Source organism: Pseudophryne corroboree, chromosome 4 (assembly GCF_028390025.1).
Source record: "Pseudophryne corroboree isolate aPseCor3 chromosome 4, aPseCor3.hap2, whole genome shotgun sequence".
In the NCBI taxonomy this organism is placed as follows: Eukaryota; Metazoa; Chordata; class Amphibia; order Anura; family Myobatrachidae; genus Pseudophryne; species Pseudophryne corroboree.
Window position 1 is genome coordinate 861,166,496 of NC_086447.1, and position 20,888 is coordinate 861,187,383.

Here is a 20,888-nt window from a genome sequence, read left to right on the forward strand (position 1 = left end):
CACTGGGAATGGAAGTTGCCCTCTCAGTTGGCCTGGCACCAGTGTATAGATACAGACATGTAATTTGCACACCTGGCATTACAACATTATTCATGGGCAAAGTTGGTCCTTTTTTCTGCTCTGCTGTAGACTGAATGCGCCTTTACGTTTGTGGGTGTTCAGGGATTCAGCTGCTTACCAATACTGCATAGGCCGTCTCAGATAAACTAACCCCATCTCCCTACATCAAAGTAACAGATGCTGGATACAAGACAATGATGGGTTTCCTGAGGGCCAAATCCAATAGCAACTTTTCTTATTTTTTGGGGAGGTGGGGGTTTCTTAAGTCACAATATCATATTGTTAGCATGCCCATTATACACTGGGGTCGATTCAATTCTCCGACAGTTGAATAGCGCCGGGAATTAGCTCCCGTCGCTAATCAATTCAGCTCAAGTTAAGTCGGCGAATGCCCGTTCTCCCGGACTTAACAGGTTGATTTGTCGGGAGAACGGGCATTCTCCGACTTAACTCCCCGCCGCTATGCAGATCCCAATCAGAATCAGCCTCACGCCGGCCGCGCATTAGCATTTTTGTCGGATTTCCTCTCGCATACCCCGGGGGTGAGAGAAGAATTCCTGACAATTGAGTGTCACTTGGCGCTGTATTGAATAGCACCGGGAGCTAATTCAACTGTCAGAGAATTGAATCGACCCCAATGCATATTTAAACTATTAAAATGTGAAGATATAATTTTTAATGTAAAAAGTTTAAAAACAAAAACACATCACACATTAGCCTGCCCACAGTAAGGTGTAGCCTAGTACATCATGTAAATCATACATTGGGGGGAATTCAATTGTTTCTCCCTGTGGCCACCATTAGCTGACACCCAATTGAGCAATTCAATTGTAGCTCCGTTCGGGCGTGCTAAGCCACGATGAAACACATTTCAGCTCACAGATCCCCACGCTGGCGAGGTAAATTGTGGGAAAAGTGACCCGTGTTTTTGTCCCATTCCTGCGCAGAGTTTATTTATTTATTTTTATAACTATTATTTGCGTTAAAGAGCATGCAGTCCTGTACACAGAACGATATGTATCGTACCACTAGATATTCAGTGTAACTGCAAAAAAACTAAATTGCTCTTCACCTGTTTGGCAAACTGATGTGCATCCAAATTAGAAAACTAAGCTTATGTAACCATTACAGGATGATGCTTAAAATAAATAATAATAATTATTATTATTATTGATAACAATAATACATTCCAAAAAGAAGAGACATCAATAGTTAAAAGGAACTAGTCATTGCTCTAATTACAATAGTGCTGACTGGTTGTTCTAGAAGGACCAGACGCTTTTGTCATCTGACCAGGAAAACAAAAGGCATTTTCCATATAAAAAGGGATCACAGCATGTATGGATCAGTGGGATTAAATGTGTATTTTTGTGCTATTAACACTACTATCATCATGTGCTGTTTCTTAGCTGACAAAGATAAAAATAATTTGCGGGTATAAGATCTCTATGTAGAAAAGACAGCCAACCCAACACCCCCCCCCCCCCCCCCCATGTTCTCTATTTTTACATATTAATAACAATAATATTTTATATATATATATATATATATATATATATATATATATATATATATATATATATATGCACACACACACACACACACACACACACACACTATTAAGTGCACCAAGTGGAAAGGGTTACTGAATATATGTATATGTCAGAATCTGGCTCTGTATACTTTTACGTGCTAACACACAACTTTCACTTCTGCTCCAGCAGCAACTGACTGGGGACATGAAACCGTGTCGTCACTGTGGGAAGGGACTTGCATCGGGGACTGGAAACTCAGAATGGGTGCAGCTATGCCACGGAGTACTGACCAGGTGTACGGACGCCACAGCTGCGTCACACACCTTCACCGAGATCTGCCGACATGAGAAAGCCACATTGTATCAATTACACCTCTTCGGTTGTAGATGCAATCCAAAAGCAGCTCAGCACAGTTCTGGAGCAGTGTTTGCGGAGCTGGATACGCTGCGCATACAGACAGCTGTGTACTCCGCATCACACCCCCAAATGCGCAGCTACCAGCAAGCCTAACTTCCATTATGGAAAGTGAAACAAATGAATGTAAACATCACTTCCTGCCTACAATCGCTATAAGGCTATTTATTAACATTTATAAAGTGCCAGCATATTCCGCAACGCTTTACAATGGGATTACCCCTATTCCCTTAACTTGGTCCAACCTCCTGCTAGTAGGCGTCACACACATCTTGGGAGGCCCATTTCATCCTGAACTAACCTGGCTTTTTTGAAACAGTTAATGAGCTTTATTAGCCCCAAAGTAGGTTTAAAATATATTTTAGAAACTAGTAATAAATTATTTAAATAAGGGCAACCAGGCTGACTTAATTACATGTTCAGAAATTTACAGGCATATTCAATTAGGCGTGGGGTTTATTTCGCGGCTAAATGCCGGCTAATTACCCCATGGCGCAGGGAAAGGTTATTCAATTACATAGCCTTTCAAATGGGGGATTACTGTGCGAAAAACCCACCGATTACACGTAAACTGCAGAATTAATGAGTTCTCCCTACACGTGAACCCCGATTGTGCCATTTTCTCATTGACTTTACCTCGTACCTCATGAAGCAGCAAGGAAAAGTCCACCATCGGGGATTCACATGTGGGGTAATCCCCGCTAATTGAATTGGTCCGGCACAGCTAACTGAATATGCCTATTGGTCAGAATATTGACATAATGTCAACAGCTCAAGTTAGTGTTAGCGCTTTTGCAGCTTAACCCTATGTCAACATGCCGACATTCTGTCACACCCATTCCACATTTAAAAGGTTTTATTACAATGCATTTTCCTTTAAAAAGTACTCCTCAGTAGACCAAAAGGTATCTCATTAAAAGTCTGATGGAGCAATTCAATTATTGCACTGATCGGTGACAATGCCGTGGGTGCCCATCATATCAGCTCTTACCCACCTGAGGTTGCAAGCAAAAATGTGCGAAAAGTCTAGCTTTTGGGCGCACAAATGGTATTTTCCTTGTCGGACTTCATGCGGCTAAACCCAGTGCATTTGCCCACCATAAGTAACGGACACCCAAACACATCTGAATAGCTCCTTCGAGAGCCAATCACTAACTGGAGCACAAAGCTCCTTAAAGTCAAATACCCGTATCAAATGGCTGATTTGTTGGTACAGAAACAGTCCAACATAAAACATAGTCCAGGGGAAAAGGTACTAAGGCAAAATGGTGCATAAACATCTAAACACATAACTATGGTATCAAGCTTTGCTTGTATAGGTAAAACATTGTTCTAACCCTGGACTCTGTCGCACACAGGTATACAAGTGTCAGATATCTTGAATAATTAGAAAAGTCTCATGGTGCGTCTTATACCCTTTTCACATTGCAAAAATAACCCTGTATCGACTCGGCATATTGCCAGGTCGACACGTGTCAGTGTACGATGTGAAAGGACCCCATGAGAATTCCCGGGTCGCCTTACCCAGTAATTTAACCGGGGTAATAAGAAGGGTTATTCCCGGATTGAATACCGGGTCAATGGCAGCGTAAACGGATTCCCAGGTCGCATCCGTTTACTACAGAGGCGGCGCAGAGATGAGCGCTGCCTCCACCCCCGCCCCCACCTCTATGGCAACTGACCTGGCATTTTGCCGGGTTAAAAAGCCAGTGCAGAGCCTCCAATGCCGGATCCTACCCGGGAAGGACCCGTTTCCGGCACTGGAGATCTGAAAGGGGTTACATTGCACTGAGACTAGGATGAAAAACAACGCTAACAGAGTCTCAAGGGACCTAGCAGCTCACTCCTGCCAAGCATCTTGCGCTGCATGGCGTATGGAGGCTAGATGTATGAGAACACACCTGAACCAGTTCCTGATTAATATAGATTTTAGATGCCACTACTGGCAAGAAAGGAGCGTTGGGCAACACCATTTTACTACTGAATATAATCAGATAATGTTCCTGGCATGACAGAGCATGAAACAGTCCAATCCCTCTAGCCAATGTGACAGATACCAGGAATATTACAGCCACCTTAGGGAAACTTTCTGCACTTATTCCAAGGAGCTTGCAAACATTACACTGTAGGTCTAACATATTTGACTGCCTGCAAAACTCTTGCTATAGATAGGAATGTTCATTCGGCACTAGACCTATGTACCTCAATCTTACAGAATTGGGATCACGGTAGTGCTTCAGTAGTTGGAGCTCAATGTTTGACTGCTGGTTTTATTTTCAGTGTTCTCTGTAGAGTTGGTTAATCCAATCCTCACTTCTGAGTCAGTAATTACTTCCAGGAACTGTGTTGTACATGGGATTAAATGACTTCTCCCAACTGATAATCAATGATTTCATAGGGTTGGAATAACTGTGTGACGCTGGACCCTGCATTAACTAGAATGTCGTCTTGGTAATGTTATCAATCCATTGCCTCCCCAAGGTGTACTATTACTATTACCAAACCATGCCACAAATGCAGGGGGTTGTGTTTAATCTAAAAGAGATACTGGTGAACTGGAAATGCTGGTTTGATACACAGAACATGAGGACTCATGGAAGAGGGGGGGGGGGGGTCATTCAGAGTTGATCACACGTATCAACTTTTAGCTGCCGACGCCACCTATGGGGGAGTGTATTTCTGCATAGCAGGGCTGCAAACGCTTGTGCTGCCCTGCTATGCAAAAAAAGTTTCCTGTAAAAGAAGACCAGGGTAAGAGTTACTTACCCTGTGCGATCAATCCAGGTTCCCGGAATTGACGTCAGACATTCGCCCTCCGAACGCCTGCGTTGGAATCACCACTCCCCGAAAACGGCGAGTTGCCGCCCGGGTTCCGCCTTCCTCCTGACAATCTTCTTGCGGGTGCCGCTGCGACCGCTTTCTTCGCAAGCGGCATCGCTGCCTGGCGACGTCTGTCGGCGTGCATGCGCAGTTCCGTCCCGATCGCACGGCTGCGAAGAAGCGCAGCGTGCGATTGGGTCGGAATGACCCCCCCATTGTGCAAAGAAGTGCAATTTAAATCTATGGAGTTCCCCAGTTCTACGGCGGCCAGGACAACTGTTATGGACATCAGGGGGGCCCTTCAATCGTTTGAGAGAATTAGCTCCTGTCTTAAGTGCCTTGGAGCCAATTCAATTGTTTTGGGCGACAGACCAGTCTGGAGGCTGCACTATCGCAGATTTCTACTAACACCCTCCTGAGGTGCGAGAGGAAATCTGCCTAAACTAGGGCTTTGGGGCTGGTGACGATTGCCAGACATGCCTTAAATGCCCTACTACACTTAAAGATTATCTGTCCAATCTTTCTGGTTGGAACAAAAATCTGGTAATGTATGGGAGCAAATGACAATTGACCATTTGCTCTCAAACACTGGACAACAGACAAAAATGGACTTTCAAACAAATAGGTTAAGTTTGTTTCGTTAAAACAATTGATCTTAACCATTTCTGTCCATTTTCTGGATTTTGGGAGCAAATGGTTGATTGTCATTTGCTTCCAGACATTGCCAGATTTTCTTTCCAATCAGACAGATTGGACAGATAATCTTTAAGTGTGTAGGGCCCTTTAGATGCAGCGCACCCAGTCAACAATGGGCCAATCAATTATGAAACATGCATCTCAAAAGTGTATGTCTTAGTTGCCCATGTATGGGTTAGATACGTTATCCCAGCGGGCGGGATGCCGGCTGTCAATATCCCAACAGTGGCATCCTGACCGTCTGAATGCCGGCAGCGGGGCGAGTGCTAAGAATCCTCTCGTGGGCTCACGGCGCTTGTCACGGTGAAGGCACGGCGACCCGCCACAGGATCTATATACACTCTATGGAATTCGTGGACACCAAAGAGCGGGAATAGCCCTGGTGCGCCGGGATTATGGCTGTTGGCAGTCGGTATTTCGGTGTCGGGATCCTGAACGCCAGAATCCCGACAGCCGGCATTTTAACTGCATCCCGCCATGTGCAGCTAACTCGCTTTTGTCTGGCAACTCAGATTCTTTAGCGATTGTGTCATGGCTAGCAGGCTTTAAAAATGGGCTCATATACATTGTCCAGAAAGACTAGAATATCTTCCAATTCCTCGCTTACGGAACAGTCCTCAGTTAAAATAGGGAGCGGTCCTTTCCCAGGTCCGTCAACATGTAGATTTAAAAATAGATTTTCTTTTTCAACGACTCCTTAGTAACAGATGTGTCATCCATTTGAATTTTTCCCTAGCTTTTTCAAAGCTCTGCTTAGTGTCCATTTGATTGGGCTGCTGTACTTTCTCTTTTTGCTTACAAGTAACACAAAGGCGTTGGAAGTAATCCACAGGCAGTCCATCACTGCTGACCATGCAGGAATGATTCTTGACTTTATCAGTTTTCAGAGGTTCAGACACAGAACTGAGACCAGAAACAAGAGAAAATAAAAAATAAAAAAATAAAAATGATTGTGGCCGGAGATCCAGTCTACGTGGTGAGGGTGGCAGCCACGGCACTAAGGTCATTAATTCCTTGTGCTGCAGCACCATTTTCATATGAACAATTGGCGCAATATACTGTAAATGTACATATAACAATTTGTTTTAACACTGTATATTTAATTAAAGTTGAAAATAGGGTTTGCATGCTCTGGGAGTAGTTATCCTTTGAACATCGAATTCTGAACCGCTAAGCTGAGAAGCAATAAACAACTACTTTCTTCAAGACCACTACATCTGCTGTATCCTGTGACCACCAGAATGCTATTCCGTTCTCAGGCTGTTCTGGATTGAGCCCAGTGTCTTCAAACTGAAACCTTTTGCCAGCTACCCTGCAGACCAGTCCAATGTAAGAGAGCAGTGGGAATTAGCTTACACTACTCAGGAACTGTTGCAGCAGGCTGCTCTCACATACCCAGGTTCCAGGTGCCAGTGGTAGGAACCTGGGAGAAGTGGTTCCAGGTGCTACTGTAGGAGTCTAGATGGACCAAGCGGTTCCAGGTGGCAGCATGTTACCAACAGGCAGTTACTGGAGAAGGTGACAAGTAACCACTCCCTATTCTGTCAGTGTCAAAACCCTGTGATCACCTGAGTTCATCCAGGCACACATGTTCTAATTTGACAAGCAAAACAATATTAAGTGGGGGATGGAGATGGGTTTGCTTCAAGTGCTTACCCTATAGGTAGGTGTGCCTTTTGCCTGCTGTCCAGCTTCATTCACCAACTGACTGGTGTGTTCCGTGCAAGGACGCGCAGAAGGAGGGGCCTTGCAAGGTTATCACGTATTCTTTGTGGGAATATCAGCAGTCCCCAGGTCACCACTTTCCCATTCTCTATCAGCTGCATCTCGATCAGGAAAATCTCTGCTCCAGGTAAGCCCTATCTGCAGGTATAAAACGAATTGTAGCTAAGGAGAACCAGCCTCCAACTGAACAGGAAAGACAGCACCAGTAGGATGACCTTATGGTAGGGTCTAGTTTCTCTTTGTGGAGAAGACATTTCCCATAAGCCCCTAGTTCCATGTCACAAACTATTTGGAATAGTAACCTGTGGCGAGCGAATCGAGACACCGAGCCCGAAGTGTGGCTTGCGAAGCGAGCCCGCGAGGGTACAATGGTGCAGAGATAAAATTAAATAACCTCAAACTAAAGGAGAATGGATAAAACATTAAACTGCTGTAAGGGCGGAAGTTCTCTCCTGCCCTCTCATGCTGTCACTTCCTGGTCCTGATCACGAAGGGAACATAGACACAACCATGGCCTTATAGGCTTCTGCTGCAAAATGCTTCCTGTTTAGCCTGTAGCAATTATGAAGACTAACCATTTATACCCCTTTCACATCGCACAAATAACCCGGTATCGACACGGCATATTGCCGTGTCGAACCGGGTCAGTGTGCGATGTGAAAGGTCCTTTGACGATTTAGCGGGTCGCCTGACCCGGTAATTCAACCCGGTAAAAAAGAAGGGTTTTACCCGGGTTGATTACCGGGTCAGGTGCGGTGTGAATGGGAGCCGTGTCGATGCGACACGGTTCCCATTCACAGCATAGGGAGAGGCGGCGCAGGAGATGAGCTCATCTCCCAGCGCCGCCTCCACCCCTGCTGCTGCTGCTCCCTCCGCTGCTATGGCAACCGACCCGGTATATTGCCGGGTCGGAAAGCCAGCAGCGGAGCGCAAATGCCGGATCCCACCCGGTAAGTACACGTTTGTCTTACCGGGTAGGATCCGGCATTTGCGGTGTGAATGCGGTATTAGTATCTGCTGACAGGGAGGGATGAAATGTAAGTAGAGATACACCTATCTTACGATTACAGCTCTCTCAGTAATTAAGTTTTCTAGGAATCATGAATACAAGATTGTATTTCACTCCACAAAGACATTTTTGTGAAGCTATGATATATATTAGTGCCTTAAGTAGGTCAAAGCCATAGCAATATTTAAATACATTCAATGTTGAAACTAGGTCACCACTTTTCTTCGTTACATATAAAATAATTATCCTTTATATGGCGCTACAAGGCTTCCGCAGCACCTAACAAAGGGCCTAATTCAGATCTGATCGCAGAAGCAAATTTGTTAGCTACTGGGCAAAACCATGTGCACTGCAGGTGGGGCAGATGTAACATGTGCAGGGAGAGTTAGATGTGGGTGGGGTGTGTTCAAACTGAAATCTAAATTGCAGTGTAAAAATAAAGCAGCCAGTATTTACCCTGCACAGAAACAATATAACCCACCCAATTCTAACTCTCTCTGCACTTTATATCTGCCCCCCTGCAGTGCACATGGGGGGGGGGGGGGGGGGGGGGAATTCCAAGTTGATCGCAGCAGGATTTTTGATAGCAATTGGGCAAAACCATGTGCACTGCAGGGGAGGCAGATATAACATGTGCAGAGAGAGTTAGATTTGGGTGGGTTATTTTGTTTCTGTGCAGAGTAAATACTGGCTTCTTTATTTTTACACTGCAATTTAGATTGCAGATTGAACACACCCCACCCAAATATAACTCTCTCTGCACATGTTATATCTGCCTCCCCTGCAGTGCACATGGTTTTGCCCAATTGCTAACAAAAATCCTGCTGCGATCAACTTGGAATTACCCCCATGGTTTTTCCCATTAGCTAACAAATTTGCTGCTGCGGTCAGATCTGAATAAGGCCCAAAGTACATAAACATATAAGCAAAACAAGAAAAGTGTCTAGGATAGTGCAGACATGGATACTTATGATGTCGACGGACATGATGCACCATTCCAGAATGGCACGTCAATGCAGAGGAACTGAATTTCATGCTATGTGATTTAGAACTTGAACGTCTGTAGTTAATGAAAAGACTTGTGGCCAGGGGACAATGGGGGAGAAAGACAAACCCTGCAACACAGAGAAAGTGTAAAGGGGGGTACACACAGGGAGATGTGTGCTGAGCGAGGTGTGTGAGGGGGGGCGGCACTCATTTCACCCAGCGGTGAAGGGAGCGATCTGACTAGATTGTGTCTGCATGCATGCCAAATCTAGAGTCAGCAATAGCGACGCGTGGGGCCGCACATACGGAGCGATGTGTGCTTCTTTTCTAAGCAATCTAGTCAGATTGCTTAGAATTTAAGCACACATCACTACGTGTGTACCCCCCCTTAAGGCTAGGAGCGTACAGATCCAATTTACTAGTACTGTATATAGCAATACAAGACAGCTCGGTGCCTAAACATCATGTGCTTATCCTCTCTCTTACTTTAATAATCTTCAACTGCATCAACTCCAAAGCAGTCTTCTGCCACCTGGTACTTATTCCAGTGTCATCTGCTGATGTAACTATGTTTATTTACCCTGTGCTTGCCCTATATTGTCATCTACTGTAAGAGCCGAAACACACGAGGCGGCTGGCGCCGCCCGGCAAACACCCGGCCGGCTTTAAACCGCTGCTGTGATGTAAAGACACATGCAGCGCAATGTGTCCTTACACACGGCACGGTCCCGGCCCGGCTGCCGGGTTGCAGTCGGTTCTCACCACTGGAAGGTCCGGCTGCCGGGCCGGCGCCGGCCCGTCTTTGCAGCCAGTAAACCGTGTGTGTGAAGGGGAGCTTTCACACACACAACGGTTTTTTCCCAAGCCGTGTCTAATGCTGAGCATGCGCACAGCATCACATACGGCTCAAAGCTGTCCTGTGTGAGAGACTCTGCCGGTTTCTCCCGGATGGCAAAAAGCCGGACAAAGTTTGTCCGGCTTTTTGCCATCCGGGAAAAACCGGAGTGTGTGTTACAGCCCTAAGGGTGTGTACACACGGTGAGATACTTGCATTGCCCGATTTTCACTTGCGATTTCCTTTGAACTTCCCGGAGCCCAGCACCACCGATTTTGACTAACTTTTCTTGAGATATGGACGATGTGTGCTTACGATTTTGTCTTAAGTGAGATTTTGGCTTACGTGAGATGTAATTGACATGCGAGATGAACTAGACAGTACACCGATCTAGCAAGGATTGACTTGCCTGCACAGTTTATCTTTTCTTGCAATGCTGACCTGGCGGGACCGCGCATCGGGATCGCAAGGTGACTTTCACCTTGCGATCTGCACTAACTTTTCTTGTGATTTTGACTATATCGTCAAAATCGAAAGAAAATATCTCACCATGTGCACACACCCTTAGTTGCTGTTTTCCGGTTTTGATTATTTATGTACTCTGTAATTAGGCGCTGCGGAACGGCGCCATATAAATAAAAGGATAATAATAATAACACTGCAAGTTTAAAACAATGGCAGTTCAGTACGCAGGTTGGTCAAAGGAAGGATTCTGTTTTTTTCTACTGGGTCTAAAACAAACAAGTACAGTAAATCCTCATCAGGTCATTACCGGGGAAATAAAACAGCACCATTGTCCATTAGACACTTGTGAGAAGGATTATCAGTCTCTTGCAACACTGTAGGTGGGGGAAGAACACAAAAAGTCAGTAAAATGGTCTCTGTTCCTCCCTCTTATTAAATAGTAATAGACTGCAACTCTATTATTCACTTTATTTACAGCACTTTTCTTCCAATAGAAATAGTGATTGCGTCCTATTGAGAGAAAAGTGCTATGCAAATAAAATGATATACTTGTAATGCTGCACTAGTGACTACAGAAATGTCAGATCCTTAATAGAGCCCCGAGACTGGAGCTTGTAATTGTGTCCCCCTGTTCACAACACCCTCCGCAGTCATTTTAAAATGGTATATTATATATTTCTGTATTACAAAAGAAGCACATTAGTACAATTTTACAGTAGTAGATAATGCAGCTCTGACCCCCAAAACTGAGAAAGACTGAGATGAATAGCAGCTCGATGAATGTACAGCGAATGTCTGCCGAAAAGCAAAAAAAAAAAAAAAAAAGACATAACAAAAAAAACCTGTTTGGAATTTGAAGAGCATTTATCTATCATGACAATAGCACAATAGCAATACAATGATCCAATAGCATTCGGTTACGATTTTGGAGTAACCAATTTTATTAAGGCTGAAATATACGAAGTCATCAAGATATACTGTTGCATGCATCATACGGAGACGAGCAATTTAATCTAAAACGTAGACACCTTTATAAAGAAGAAATTCTGTTTTGCGATGCTAGGGAATGAATGCTAAAAACTTTGGAAAAATAGAAGACATCTTATCTCCCCACACAGACAAGCAAGAACCTCGATTCTTTGCCGGACAATGTATAGTATTACATACTGGACACATTCCTCTAAATCAAAGGGAAGAGGATAAAAATGAAAATGTTAAACGTCGCCACTCAACCTTCTCCTCTTTGAAAAACAAAGAACTTCTTCTTTCTTTTTTTTTTATCAAAGTGGTGACTAGTTTGACTTGCCTGTGGCAAGAGGTGCCCATTTGAAAAGAGTTGGAAATGAGTTGTATGGGTAACAAAGATGTCTCCTTTATCCTACTCAAGTATGCAACTTATGCAAATCCTGCACAATCTGAATGTGAATAGCTGAAAACTCTGGCCCTAAAAGTCTCTCAACAACAGGGCATTATTAAGAGCCTAAAGGATCAGTTCCTCCGGCTATGGAAGGTGTAAAAAAAAAGGAAAATGGGAACATTAACTGTGCTGCTGGGTCATTCCACACAAGGAATCACTTCAGAAGCATCAAAGCGAGAACACACTACATTGCACACATTGTCAGAAACAAGAGGACGCACACGACTGGCTGCATAGGCTGCCGACTTGTTATTTAAGGTTACATTGGCTGGGTAGTTATAAATGAGCCATGTTCTCGACGGAACTTTTCATTACCCTTTCTGCATATAAGAGCTCATTTATCGACGAGTGATAAAACCCATTGCATATGATAAATGGTGCCCCAGCCAATCAGCTCCAACTGTCATGCATTTGAAAAAGGACAGTTAAGAGCTGATTGGCTGGAGCACCATTTATCATACGCAATGAGTTTTATCACTCGCTGATAAATGGGCCCCATAGTTTTTTTTTATTTTCCATAAAATGTTTCCTTAATATGTTTTTTTTATTATTATACAGAGCGCAGTGCCATGCTCAATTTTATTATTTTGGGCATAGATTATTATTATTATCCTTTACTTACATGACTCTACGAGGGGTCCGCAGTGTTCTAACAAAGACCAGATAGAGAAGAATTGGAAATGTAAAGATGGATTCAAACAATATATGGTAGCTAAAGAGTGCTGGCAATATTGATATGCGTGTTCTACCATGGAAGTAGATGAGATATTTGTACCCCTTTACTAAGTGAACGTTAAGATAAGATATACCTCTAGTGTGCAAACCCTGGTTTATTAAAAGCTCTAATTAGGGGTTGTCAATAATAATAATAATAATAATAATAATATTATTATACGCTTGTTTTGTGTAGGAGAGTTACCACTAATAATTTTCAGAAATAGAGGAATTCTACTACTAGGTACAAGAGATACACCTCCAAACAGGTATATTTTATCATATGTCCAACTCCGTACAGCCTGCAGCTGCGCCGAGATGCCCTACCTAAATTGTGCCTCTATAAGCCACTTGTAACAACAGAATTCTCTCTTTCGTAAGTGTAGAGGGGGGAATTCAATTGTTTTATCACAGCCACAGCTCTATTCAATTGTTTGTGCTGCGGACACCCATCACGGAGATTGTGCCCAAAAAGCAGGTGATTAGCAGGCTAAAGTGGCTTTTAACATCTAAAAAGACAGTTAAGGCGGCTGAAGCCAGGAGCGATGAGGTTAAGGCATCTAAAAGCTCTACTTTGGGCAGAGTCAGGAGGGTGCCAGCAGAAATTTGCGGTAAGTCATGGCTACCCAATGCGCTCTCATCTATTGGCACAAGTCATTGAATACCTCCAGTCAATTTGGGCGGGAGCAGCAACCGCGAAAAAACAACTGAATTCTTCTCCGTGCGTTCAAAATCTATATGCCTATCACTCATACTTGTGTGTGATCAATTGTGGAACATTTGCGCGATGTGCTGCAAGCATTGCAATTATGCACGACGGTGTACAAATCAGCCACTTATGTAAGTGCCAACATCGCAAAGAGTGATGTCAGCAGGACAAGATGTGCTGTTCCAAAATGTCACACCACTTCAATATTGGGAATTTGATTCCTCCTATAGGGGAGAATTCAATTACAAGGGATGCAGCTCCCAGAATGAGTGCCCAGAGCTATTCAATTGCCCCTGCTGTAAACCTGCATCCAGACCCTGAGGGCTATTCGCAGTTACAGTCAAGCAATCTAAAATGCCAACTGCCGGCTAAAAATAAATCTCCACATCCAACTGCCTAGTGAACCGAAGAGCAAATCTTTGCGTTCCGTATTGTGCAATTTTAAAACTCAGATTTTTCCGATAACAATATGCAGAGAGATTTTGACCCAAAGTCATGAGAATATTTATACCCTGTCTTTGTAGCTATTTGGAGAATAGCCCAAGTTTGTGCTCGCTGTTATCCACATGATTAAGTTGTGCTCTATTATTAGGTGAATGACATGTAGCCATTAGAAACTGTTGTTACGAACAAGATGTTTCCAGAAATATTCTATGAAACAAGAACCAGCAGTGAGCATCATGCTATTTTTATTGTGAAAATTACTTGTATGTCAGAATGTTTGGCTTCTCTTGCAAAATGCAAAAAAAAAAAAATGTAGTATTTAAAACCGTAGATCTAATGTGTTTTAAAGGCCAATTTTAATTTGCTTCAAACATGGTTTGCTCTCCTCAAGATTCCCATTTATGCATTGAAAGCTCTCCCGTCAATGCATGCTTCTTACTACAGACCAGACAGAGGATACAGTAGCTTGATGGATGAGCATCTACTTTATCAAAAGGCCCTTAGGCTCTCAGGCCAGACAAGGTCATTAGCCACGCACCGAGTGGATGATGCAAAATGATCATCTACAAAAGAGAACAAGTTGCCTTGGTATAAAAAAAATGAAAAAAAATACCGCATTCCACAATACTTCATAAAATATTTAGCATCCACTGCGAAATAGAACAACGAAAGTAAACTGTGCGCCTCACTACTTCATCCGCTTAGTGACCCATCAGGCTACATTCTCATGACCCCACATTACGGTGTGCAAGCACTTGCTGGAAAAAGTCACCTAAACGTATCAGTTACCCTTAAGGTGGATACACACTAGGCGATGTGCTCTATGAGCGACGTCGCCTAGTGTAACCCCTCCCAGGCCGGGCGGTCGGTGGCAGTGCATACACACCGAGCAATATGACGACTATATCGCTCAGTGACGTCATGTCGTGGCCGGGCCGTGCAGGCGGCTCTTGGACGACAGTCCAAATTGAGCTGCATGCACCGATGACAGCGAGGGTCCTTAACGACCTGCGGGGTAGTGAGTCGCTCGTCGTCGCAGGCAAACACACATGCCGAGAAAGTAAACGACGATGCTCAGGAAGGGTGAAAATGAGGGACGTTGTTTACTTTCTCCTCAAGTGTGTATGCATCTTTACAGGTTTAGCAAATCGGGACTGTTTAATATATAAATTGGCACCAAAACAAACTGTGTGTGGGCACATAACAACTGCCAATCTCAAAATCTAAAAGGGAAAGATGAGATATTGATCAGGAGACACAGAAAAAGGAGATTGAACATAGGGGGTAATTCAGAGTTGATCGCAGCAGCAAATTTGTTAGCAGTTGGGCAAAACCATGTGCACTGCAGGGGGGGCAGATATAACATTTGCAGAGAGAGTTAGATTTGGGTGGGTTATTTTGTTTCTGTGCAGGGTAAATACTGGCTGCTTTATTTTTACACTGCAATTTATACCCCTTTTCCACTAGCTCAAAAAACACGGGTAAATGCACGGGGGCGCGCATTTACCCGTGTTTTTGGCAAGTGGAAAAGGGTAAACCCGGATCAAGTGACCCGTGAATCCTACCCGGCTATTTACCTGGGTAGGACACGGGAATGATCCGGGTAGGGTGTAGTGTAAACGGGAGCCGTGTCGATGCGACACGGCTCCCGTTTACACTGTATGGATGGGCGGCGCTGGGAGATCATGTGATCTCCCTGCGCCGCCCCTGCCGTGTAGCTAGAAGCGTCACCAACCCGGCATATGCCGGGTTGTGACTGCTAATGGGAAAGGGACCGAGCACGGGTCGCAGCAGGGGGCAGCTCCCGTGTCAGGCTCCCGGCTGCGACCCGTGCTCGTAGGTGTAAAAGGGGTAGATTTCAGTATGAACACCCCCCCCCCCCCCCCCCACACCAAATCTAAAGGGGGGTACACACGGAGAGATCAGTGTTTAAAATCTAAGCAATCTGATTAGATTGCTTAGATTTTAAGCAGGGATCTGCCGTGTGTATGCCCCCACCGATAGCGATGCGCGGCCAAGCGCATCGCCGGTGCTAGATTGAGCCTGAATGAAGGCTCAATCTAGCGGGTCGCCCACTTCACTGTTGTGTGAAGTGAGCACTTCCCCCCCGACCATCCGTCCCCTCGCTCAGCACATTGCGCTGTGCTGAGCAGGGGGAGAGATGTGTGCTGAGCGGTCTGTGTTAAGATAGCTCAGCACACATCTCTCCCGTCAGTACCACCCTTAACTCTCTCTGCAAATGTTATATCTGGCCCCCCCCCCCCCCTGCAGTGCACATGGTTTTGCCCACCTGCTAACAGATTTGCTGCTGCGATCAACTCTGAATTAGGCCCAAAGATCACTATGCCACAATGAGGGCAATGCAGAGGTAAACACAAGTCAGGTTTGCAGGGGGAATGATGGGGCAGATGTAATAACCTGGAGAGGGCATAAGGAAGTGATAAACCAGTTATAAGTGCAAGGTGATAAACACACCAGCCAATCGGCTCCAATATGCAAATTGACAGTTAAGAGCTGACTGGCTGGTGTGTTTATCACCTTGCACATAAGGGTTCCAGGTATAGGACCTGAAAGGACACACAGGGTGTGTCATCTAAGGGGGTGAATTAGTGAATGTCTCCCATTCTAGATTACAGTTCAGTAAGTTTTCAGTAACTTTGCGCCTTTGTTAAGGGCCCAATACACTAGAACGATATGTCTGAGGCTGAAGTCGGAGGCGATTTCCCTTGAACTCCTGGGAGTGGTTTGGTACATTTTGCATGCGATATATCGTATGCGATCCCAGCCATGCCTGCGGGAACAGACATATCACGAGTGCAGCACTAACGATCTAGGGGTGCCGATCCGACCATCGGATCGGATACACCTCCAAAATGCCCGATTTCACCAGATATATCGGCCCGAAATGCCCGATTTCAGCCAATTTCGGGCAAATCGTTCTAGTGAATGGGGCCCTTAACACCAGTAATTACCCAACAACCTATTTGAAAAAAAGAAGAAAAAAAAAAACAAAAAACACAACAACAACAACCTTCTGGTTTACTTTTGGTATCTTTACATGATCACACTATGAAGTGACAAACATGCCAAGCAATTACACAAGCTCAGACTGCAAGTACTTATGAAGGACATTATATACTTATGACAGATCAGGAATATGTCAGAATTAGGTTATCAGTAAAGGATTTCTGACGGATGGAATCATAAAAGCAATAAGCTTCATATTGTTCAAGTCATTTAATGTCCATAACTCTCTTGATGTGTTATATAATATGCTTAAAGTATAAAATAAATAAGATTAACAAGAAACCTACTACTCTACAACTCTGGAGAACCGCTGTCACTTTTCACTATAGTGTTTCTGGTGGAAATAAAAACAAAGTAACAATATCAACTGTAACTATTTAGTACAATGTAAGGGAACAATGTTGCCACTATTTTGTTATAAAAGAAATAATGTACACATACACTAATATTAATCATCTAGAATATACAGCTTTTGCGTAACACGTACAACATGTTCTGACAGGAAACAGTCACACAGGGAAGGACAGAGGAATGTTGAAATAGGCTGATAAAGAGTGGGTGGGCTAACACGCAGAGCCTGTGACCAGCAAGCACAGGCTACTGCTGGCTCAGCTTTCCGCTCACCACGTGTCTGTCACAGTCCCAGCACCACCATTACTTACAGCAAACAGCTGGCCAGGAGTTACACCTTCCATAGGCAGGAGTCTAGGGAGTCTGCCCATTATTGGGGCCATGCATAATAGAGACTATAAACCAGGCAATGGAGGACAAAGAGCACCCATAAACATCACTGAACACCATAGTCCATTTATACAGTGTTCACTTCATCAGATCATCTGCCACTGCTCTGGTGATGAAAACAACAGATACTAATGAGTCACGTTAGCCCACATCTATAGCCCTGCTATTCATGTACACAGGCCTGCCTGCAAAGGCAATCAGCACATCTGTAGCCCTGCCATCTCATGTACACAGGCAATCAGCACATCTGTAGCCCTGCCATCTCATGTACACAGGCCTGCCTGCAATCAGCACATCTGTAGCCCTGCCATCTCATGTACACAGGCCTGCCTGCAATCAGCACATCTGTAGCCCTGCCATCTCATGTACACAGGCAATCAGCACATCTGTAGCCCTGCCATCTCATATACACAGGCAATCAGCACATCTGTAGCCCTGCCATCTCATGTACACAGGCAATCAGCACATCTGTAGCCCTGCCATCTCATGTACACAGGCCTGCCTGCAATCAGCACATCTGTAGCCCTGCCATCTCATGTACACAGGCAATCAGCACATCTGTAGCCCTGCCATCTCATGTACACAGGCCTGCCTGCAATCAGCACATCTGTAGCCCTGCCATCTCATGTACACAGGCCTGCCTGCAATCAGCACATATGTAGCCCTGCCATCTCATGTACACACGCAATCAGCACATCTGTAGCCCTGGAATACATACTATTTAATGGCAGCCAGAATGCCAGCAGCGGGACAAGTGCTAAGAATCCCCTTGTGGGTTCGCTGCGCTCGCCACAGGTTTCGTTCTCACTCTATGGGTGTCATGGACACGCATGAGTAGGAATAGCCCCTGTGCGCCAGGACTCCGGATGTCGGCATTGTCGGCTGTCGGTATCCTGACCGCCGGGATCCCAACAGCTGGCAAACTGATTGCGTCGCGTAGCCCTGCCATTCATGTACAGAGGCATGACTGCAAAGGCAATCAATCTTACAGGGACTACAGAAACATTCAAAGCTGCATTATATAGGACTACAATTACACTAATATAAATATATATGAGAGAGAAGAGAGAGAAAGAGAGAGAAAAAGAGAGAGAGAGAGAGAGAGACATTGTTGATAAGACTCGTTATATGAACCAATTACATTACTCTGAACAGTAATAATATCACTTTACTCTTATACATTAGAACCCCCCCATCCCACCAACCATGAGTGCATTAATCGAAACGTGCACAAGTAAAAGTGATTCAATGTAACACACAGAAGTGACTGGATGCAATATCCATATAGCAAAGGAACTCCCAGCCAGACCAATCTGTGATCTTTATTACACTCCACCAAGGTTAGATCATTCTTCACAGAGGTCCCGTATGACATCCAGCAGCAGCAGCATGAGGTGACATGGAAGAGAGCGCTCCACACCCATGTATGAGGCAAAGTACAGCGACTCCCGGGTCATAAAAGGTGCGCAGCTATTGTATGCTGACTGCATTAACCCCTGCAAGCCCAAGGACAGAGGCAGCGGGAGCAGAGAGCAGCCGCACAGGACGCTGCATGGCACAGACAGGATGCAGCAGGCTGCACACATCTGACCCCAGTGCTGCATGTAGGAAGTGCGGAGCACACGCGCTGCACCCTCCCTCCCCTGTAACACAGGCAGCAGCATGGAAGGGGTTACATGGAGACAAAGCCTCTGCCACACACAGGAGCAGCACCAGCCTCTCCTCCGCTCCCTGGCTGGGCAGCACGCTGTGTGCACCTACGGTAGGGCATAGGTCCAGCTCGGGCCCCTGGGGCATTACACGGTGCAGCCTCCACCCATGCCATGCAGCCACAACCCCCTCCACCCACACCGTGCCCACCTCTGGCAGCAGCAGCCACACGCGCGGGGACAATACCTGGGCCAGGCTGGCAGAGGCGAGCCCGGGTCACACACACAAACACCCAGACAGCCCGCGGGCGAGAGAGAACGAGCGAGGCGGGCTACTCACCGACATGAAGCGGCTCCCGGTACAGTATATGGCAGTGTGCGGCGGAGCCGGGGCAATAGTGTGTCAGAGATCAGCAGCTGCTGCTCCCTACATCCCCGTGCGAGCAGCAACGCCACCAAATCCCCCACCGAGTCGCCATGGCAACGCGGCGCCCAAATGGCACCTCCCCCTCCTCCCCAAACTCCCCCGCCCGCCCTCGGCGTCAGGCGCGCACGTCTGACCACGCCCTCGTCCCCTATAACCACGCCCCTTGTGTTATTTCCCTGCGTGCGGTAAATAGGGGAGGGGCCACGGCGGCTGACGCAAATAAGATCGGCTGCCTGCTGGTCATGTGACGGAACTTTTTTTGTTTTTGTTCCTCCCCTCCTTTCCTGATGACGGAAAATTAACTCTTTCCGCGCTCTCGTCGCCTTGACGATAATTACGGATGGAGCATAAATAAACCACACGGGCACGCGGCGCCGGGCTATGTGTGACGCGGAGGGGGGAGATTCTCCCGCAGCAGCTGCTGCTAGGGTCACGCGGTACTGCTGCTGCGTTGCCAGGGAGACGGGGCCCGCGCCAGTTGCGCGTGGCAGAGGAGGGGGAAGGAAGTGATGATGTTGGCGCCCAGTCAGTGGGGAAGGGGGTGAGGAAGGGCCGCACGGGGCAGTCACGTGGCGGCTCTGTCGTTTTCAGGGGGAGATCTGATCATCAGATGTACCAAGCAGAGAGATAGAGTGCCAGCCAACCAGTTGGGAGCTGATTGGCTGGTAGTTTCTCTGATTCCACTTTTATGTCGCTCAAAGGCTTAGTGCATGCATAGCCTTGTGTCTTTGAAAAATGACAGCTAGGAGCTGATTGGTTGGTACTTTACGTTTATCACTCTCCAGGGCTTAGTACGTTGGGCCCTATTCTTTTTGCCGTCCTGATCTCGGAATGATCTTACAGTCGAGGACTCGGGAGTTCCTCTGCCCTTTTGAGGTGCGTGGGTGGTGTTTTATGTCCAGCAGTGGCTGTGGGTGGAGCTGTACAGTACATCTCTATGGGGTTGATTTAATTCAGCGCAATGTGAAAAGCGTCGGGAGGGAGGTCCTGAAGCTACTCAATGCAGCGTTCTGTTATGTCGGAGAATGCCGTTATTCCCCTCATAAACCGGGTGTTTAGTCACGAGAACGGGTGTTTTACGAATTATGGGGGACATTCCGAGTTGATCGCTAGCTGAATTTGTTCGCAACGCATCGATCAGGCAAAAAAATCGGCAGTTCTGCGCATGCGGCGCAATGCGCATGCGCGACGTACGAGCACAATGAACGATGTAG

General features: G+C 45.8%; 1 protein-coding gene across 2 annotated transcripts in view; it reads right to left on the bottom strand.

The window, feature by feature from the left end:
* FOXN2 (forkhead box N2) overlaps window positions 1-19,757 on the bottom strand; it is a 102,016-nt gene extending 82,259 nt beyond the window's left edge. For both annotated transcript variants that reach the window (XM_063918696.1, XM_063918695.1), the window contains exon 1: window positions 19,588-19,757. The gene's annotated coding sequence lies outside the window, so the exon portion shown is untranslated. The remainder of the gene's footprint in view (window positions 1-19,587) is intronic.
* Between the last annotated feature and the right edge of the window lie 1,131 nt (window positions 19,758-20,888).